This window comes from Pipistrellus hanaki (assembly GCF_964339955.1).
Source record: "Pipistrellus hanaki genome assembly, chromosome: 17".
NCBI lineage: Eukaryota > Metazoa > Chordata > Mammalia > Chiroptera > Vespertilionidae > Pipistrellus > Pipistrellus hanaki.
The window spans coordinates 5,624,725-5,631,792 of NC_140519.1; positions in this window are offsets into that span (position 1 = coordinate 5,624,725).

Below are 7,068 nucleotides of genomic sequence, written 5' to 3' on the forward strand. Positions count from 1 at the left end.
CTCTGCTACAACACACATGCTTGTGTACTGACAGAGCCCAGATTCCAGTGTTTAGACGACGTGAGGTAGGAATTTGTCACGGCCTGTCCTGGCACGCACTGCACCGCCACCGATGCCAATGCCCGCCCAGAACCCGGGCTCTGCTGAGAGGCCTTTCCGAGCAGCCTGCGGAGTGCGGGCCTGGCGTGCTGGCTCGGGCCGGCAGGCTCTTGGCCAGGGCACAGCGGCGATGAACACGAGGCTTCCACCGCGGCCTCACAGGAGAGCAGACCCTGCCACTGGCGCACTGACAGACTGCCGTCCCGCACAGCAAACCACCGAGCAGCACAGCCCCGGTAGTCAGGAGGTGGAGGTGGGGCTCCGCTGGGACAGGTGTGGCTGCCTCCGGTCCAGGGCAGCCTGCCCACTGCAGTCTAAGGTATCGGTGCTGGATGGTGCAAGGCCTTTGGTGAAGTACGGAATGTAAGCACACCTTGGGGTGACCAGGGCCATAACGGGGGGACCCCTGGAGCTAGCTGCGGGCCTGGCCTCCAGATGCTGCACAGCAACCACCACTCCGGACGAGCCCGCCCAGCAGAGGTTGCATCGCCCTGAAATGGGAAGTGGGTGGACTAAGGTACAGTGGCCTTTGAACAATGTGGGCCGGGGGCACTGAACCCCATCGGTCAGAAATTCACGAGTAACTGGAGTCTGCAGCCAGCCCTCCCCATACGTGGATCCAAACAACCAAGAACCAAAGTATTTTCACATTTGTAACCACAGATTCTCAAGGTTGGATAGAAAATACTTTGCAATCGTGGTTGGTTGAATCTGCAAATACCAAACACATGGCTAGGAGGGGCCCACTATTGACAAAATCTGGCGTGTACGTGGACTCGTGTTGCTCAAGGTTGACCGTACTTTTCTCAGCTTCTCACAACCAGAGTTGAGCCTGCGATGTCACCATGGCCAATGAGACCAAGGAAGTCTGCTGGAAGGTTCTGGAATGGCTTGCTTTTTCCCGTAGGAAGGTGAGCCTCCCCCCTCTTGCTTTGCTCTCGGTGTTGGCCAGAGCGCTGTGGGAGCCACCTGGCAAACAGGTGTGACCGGTGATGGAGGAGTGACAGAGCCCAGCCTCTTGTTAAGCCCTATAGGCTCGCGTCCTGTTGGCTGTGCCCACACACAGCTTCCTCCGGTCGGAATGCGGACTCAGGCGGGGCGGGGACGGCTTGTCCTGTGGCTGTGGTGTGTATTCTGTTAGCAAAGAAACAATTACAGAGAAATGCTTTTCTCCAAGGAGAGCAGCTCCTGGTGACATGCCAGCGGCCGCTTCCTTCGGAGCTCCTTTGGCAGCTGGACATGAAGGAGAACTAACGACCTGCTGCTCTGTGTGTGCTTCGTCTGCTCAGGCCACGGAGGCTCACCCCAGGCTCAGGGCTCACACAGCGATGCTGCTTGCACTGGGCTCTGGAGGCGGGGGACCAAGACCAGGTGCCAGCAGGCCTGGGGTCCGGGGGCCTCCCCTCGGTACAGAAGCCTCCTGTGTGCTATGGCCTCTCCCGGGCCCGTGTGCAGAGCAGGCTCCTCGGACAGCAGTCCTCTTGACTGAGGCCCACCCTTATGACCTCACTGACCCTCAATGACTTCCTTAGAGGGGGGTTCCAAATGCACGGGGGGGTTGGGCTTCACATAGGGCTTTTGGGTTAGGTGACCAGACATCCCACTTTTGGCAGAACAGTCCCAATTTTTAACAATTTGTCTCGCATCCCGCGGCATTTTAAAAAAGTCCCGATTTTAAAATCACATGGGAAGGTACGTGCCTGTCAGTGCCCAGCACACTGTGTGCACACGGGGAGGTGTGTGCCTGTCAATGCTCACCACACTATGTGCACATGGGGAGGGAAGGTGTGTGCCTGTCAGTGCCCACCACGCTCTGTGCACACGGGGAGGAGTGTGCCTGTCAGTGCCCACCATGCTCTGTGCACACGGGGAGGTGTGTGCCTGTCAGTGCCCACCAAGCTCTGTGCACACGGGGAGGGAAGGTGTGTGCCTGTCAGTGCCCACCACGCTCTGTGCACACGGGGAGGGAAGATGTGTGCCTGTCAGTGCCACCACGCTCTGTGCACACGGGGAGGGAAGGTGTGTGCCTGTCAGCGCCCACCACACTCTGTGCACATGGGGAGGTGTGTGCCTGTCAGTGCCCACCACGCTCTGTGCACACGGGGATGGAAGGTGTGTGCCTGTCAGTGCCCACCACACTCTGTGCACACGGGGAGGTGTGTGCCTGTCAGTGCCACCACGCTCTGTGCACACGGGGAGGGAAGGTGTGTGCCTGTCAGTGCCACCACGCTCTGTGCACACGGGGATGGAAGGTGTGTGCCTGTCAGTGCCACCACGCTCTGTGCACACGGGGAGGGAAGGTGTGTGCCTGTCAGTGCCCATCACGCTCTGTGCACATGGGGAGGTGTGTGCCTGTCAGTGCCCACCACGCTCTGTGCACACGGGGATGGAAGGTGTGTGCCTGTCAGTGCCCACCACACTCTGTGCACACGGGGAGGTGTGTGCCTGTCAGTGCCACCACGCTCTGTGCACACGGGGAGGGAAGGTGTGTGCCTGTCAGCGCCCACCACACTCTGTGCACACGGGGAGGTGTGTGCCTGTCAGTGCCCACCACGCTCTGTGCACACGGGGAGGGAAGGTGTGTGCCTGTCAGCGCCCACCACACTCTGTGCACACGGGGAGGTGTGTGCCTGTCAGTGCCCACCACGCTCTGTGCACACGGGGAGGGAAGGTGTGTGCCTGTCAGTGCCCACCATGCTCTGTGCACACGGGGAGGTGTGTGCCTGTCAGTGCCCACCACGCTCTGTGCACACGGGGAGGGAAGGTGTGTGCCTGTCAGTGCCCATCACGCTCTGTGCACATGGGGAGGTGTGTGCCTGTCAGTGCCCACCACGCTCTGTGCACATGGGGATGGAAGGTGTGTGCCTGTCAGTGCCCACCACGCTCTGTGCACACGGGGAGGGAAAGTGTGTGCCTGTCAGTGCCCACCACGCTCTGTGCACACGGGGAGGTGTGTGCCTGTCAGTGCCACCACGCTCTGTGCACACGGGGAGGGAAGGTGTGTGCCTGTCAGCGCCCACCACACTCTGTGCACATGGGGAGGCGTGTGCCTGTCAGTGCCCACCACGCTCTGTGCACACGGGGATGGAAGGTGTGTGCCTGTCAGTGCCACCACGCTCTGTGCACACGGGGAGGGAAGGTGTGTGCCTGTTAGCGCCCACCACACTCTGTGCACATGGGGAGGCGTGTGCCTGTCAGTGCCCACCACACTCTGTGCACACGGGGAGGTGTGTGCCTGTCAGTGTCAGCACGCTCTGTGCACACGGGGAGGGAAGGTGTGTGCCTGTCAGAGCCCATCACGCTCTGTGCACACTTGGAGGGAAGGTGTGTGCCTGTCAGTGCCACCACGCTCTGTGCACACGGGGAGGGAAGGTGTGTGCCTGTCATTGCGCACCACGCTCTGTGCACACGGGGAGGTGTGTGCCTGTCAGTGCCCAGCACGCTCTGTTCTAAGGTGATAACTGCTCAGTGCCATTTGGGATGCTGCAGCGAGGAAGGAGCCACCTGCAGACGGAACCCTCCGCAGTCCAGCCTTCTCGGTCTTGGTGAGGGGGGCCTGCGGAGTATCCCATAGAGTGCATTTCCACTGCACACCCGGTGAGCGGACACGGGGCTCCCTCTCCACCTCCTGCACCACCCCCTCCCCGTCACTCGCCAGCCACTAGCCTTTCTCAGCTCACGGAGTGTCCCCAACGCTCCCCACTCAGCCTGAGAGCCTCACCCCCTGCATGTCCTCCGATGGAAGGACAAAGCCGCCATCACCCGGAGCCGCAGCTTCCCGCCTCTGCCTCCTCCCATGACTCCTGTCTCCTGCGGGCGGCCTCAGACCGTGTGTGAACTCACCGTAAATACAAGTTACACCGAGAGTCCCAGTGAAACGCCAGTGCACGTGCAGGAGACACGCAGGCATGTTATGTAAGACACCAAAAGAGGGAAGGCAAGGAAGCTGGTCTACTGGACATCAAATTCCCTTAAACTTGTTCTTGGAAACATTTTTTCTTTTAACTCCATCTCACGTCTCAAATATGTCAGAGGAAGAACATTGGTGCATTGTGCTGTCCAGGCATCTGAGACGGAAGCCACTTCCTAAATTCATTGTCACCGTGACAACATGTGTGCCTGCGCCTTGGTTGGTTCCTCATTCAATTACACAGAGAGCGTGACACCTAGAAATGTTTGGAAGAAACCGTTTTTTCACACGCTGCTTTTTGAAGTAGTAGATACATGTGAGAAGTTGCATTTTGAGATAGGGAAATAAGAATGTCTTTAAATGCAATCAATAAACCCCATCCATGCTGAGATTCCTGCCCACGTCCAGGAACTTTCTGGAAAAATAATGGCAACAAAGACAGCCTGGCCGAAACTGGTTTGGCTCAATGGATGGAGCACCAGCCTGTGGACTGAAGGGTCCCAGGTTCGATTCCGGTCAAGCGCATGTACCTTGGTTGGGGGCACATCCCCAGTGGGGGGTGTGCAGGAGGCAGCTGATCAAGTTTCTCTCTCATGGATGCTTCTGGCTCTCTATCCCTCTCTTTACAAAAGAGCAAAAATACACTTTTTTTTGGAGTGAGTGCTGCAGAATTTTGGTAAGAGCTGTGTGTGCCCTGGGGTGAAAGGATTGGGACCCGCTGCTCTAGCGCGTTGCTCGCTGCTGGGGTTCCGTTTGCCGGGAGTCTCCCCCTTCCCCGTTCTCTCCACCCCGCGCTGCCTCCCCGCAGCCCGCCCTGCGGACCCGGCGCCGCTCGCACCCAGGCCTGCACGCCGGTGGCCGGGCCAGGGCGTCGGGCCCCGTAAGTGCCTTCCTAAGCGGCAGTGGCTCTTCCAGGTACCACCGTCCCCACACCCCGGCCCGGAGGCAGGGCGGGTGCTCCCCGGGGGCAGGGCCGGTGCTCCCCAGAGGCAGGGCCGGTGCTCCCCAGAGGCAGGGCCGGTGCTCCCCAGAGGCAGGGCCGGTGCACAGCAGCCTGGACTGGGCAGCCTCGACGCCGCAAAAGCCAGGATCCCGAGCCGCCTGCCTCTCCGGCGCCGTGAAAGCGCGGCCTGCCCTGCTGTCTGGTTTGTAAAGAACAAGCTTCCATTTAAACATCTCCATTAATAGAATGCACGCTGGTCTGGCAGGTTTGAGGGGCGTGCACCTGTCTTCGCGGTGAGCTTAGGGCGCGCCCTGGCGGCCGCGGCGGGTGCCGCACCTGGTGCCGCTGGGCGGGAGCCCACTGGGGGGTCAGGAAAGCCGCACCCCGCACCTCGCACCCCGCACCCCGCACCCACCGGGGTGGTCCCCCGGGCACCGGGCCGCCCCCGGGCTGTCCGCCCCCAGGCTGTCCGTCAGGGGCACAGCCCAGCGGGGCGTCCTCGCTCCTCTAAGGAGGCGCCCAGCTCAGCCCCATCGCGCTCAGTGGCCTGGGCAGGCGGACAGTCATTTCCTGTGTCTTGAGGTTTCCCCTTTGCCTTCATCAGGTAGGAGCACGGAATTGGCCCTCGGCCGACCCACTGTTGTAGCTGAAAGGCTCAGTGTCGTTATCAACTAGGTTTGGGAGGTGATCAGCTTTTCAACGCACTTGTTTCCAGTATCTTACCTGTTTCACTGGAAAGCCAGGTGCACAGCGCGGCAGGGATTCTGTTCTCAGAGTGGTTCCACTTGAACTGCTCCTTGGTCTATTCCTTTACAGCAGTGTTTCCAAACTTCTCTCATGACGAGGATCACCTGGTGGCGTTGTTAAAATACAGATTCCTGAATCCCAACTAGAATTCTTGGGAACATATAGGTAAAATTGTATACTTAACCAGTGCTCTAAGACAGAGCTCTAAGACAGAGCACTAAGTTAAGTATACAATTTTACCTATATGTCCCCAAAAATTCTAGTTTAGCACTTCTTAGTTGGGATTCTGGAATCTGTATTTTATCAACTTCACCAGGTGATTCTCGTCGTGAGAAGTTTGGGAAACACTGCTTTACAGGAAGTTCTCCTCTTCCTTAACTCCTCTTCTTGTTTCAGCCAGTTTTCTAAAAGTGGTGGGTTTAATAACTTTGTGTCACCTTTTTTGAAAAAATAAAATGCTTCCCCTTTCCTCCATATCTTCCTTTTTTAAGAAACGTTTTATTGTTGAAAGTATTACCTGTGTCCCCCTTTTCCCTCACTGACCCTCGGAGCCCACCCCAGCCTCAGGCACCTTCCCTCCCAGGGAGCTGGGGTGTCTGAGGGAGGAGGCCCTGCCCGGGGACTTAGGGTGGCTGCTCCCTGGCTGATGGGAACGGACACTCCTCACTGTGGGCACAGGGCACAGCAGCTGGAGCCCCTCCCGATGGCCCTGCTCCCCACCCCACCCCCACCCCGCCTCAGCTGGCAGTTCCCACCGGGCAGATAGGCAGCCTCACTCTCCTCTTGGCAGCTGCAATGTGCTGACTCCAAAGACTGTTCGATTTAACCCTCCTGTGGGCCCTTACACACATATTTAAATGCTTGTTTTACAAATGGAGACAATGAGGGTCAGCAAGTGAAACGATGGTCTGAGGTCAGGGATGTGGAAGCTGGACAGGACCTTCCGAACCCCCAGGAAAGGACTTACCCCGCCTGCTGGGAGGTGGCCGGGGAGCCTCGCCCAGGGCCAGGCCTCTGCAGGGCAGCCACCTCCGTGCGGTCCCCAGGGGCACACCTCCACCAGCCGTCCCCTCAGAGTCTCCTGGGGTGGCTGAGCTCAGCCTCTCCTTTCCGCCCGTGGCCGGTGCCCAGAGCACTCCTCCAGGAGCCTCCGCCCGGCTCCCAGCCTCAGCCTCCCTGGGAGCCCAGGCGACAGCCCCGCAGCCGGTGACAGGACACCGGGACCAAGGATCGGAGTCCGCAGCTGTGGCCTTGCCCCCTAGACCACCAACTCCGGCGAGGATGGTTCTGATCACTCCTTCACCACTTCACCCTCCACAGCCTTACAACCCAGTCCGCTGCCCAAAGGCTCAGCTCATTATATTCTGAA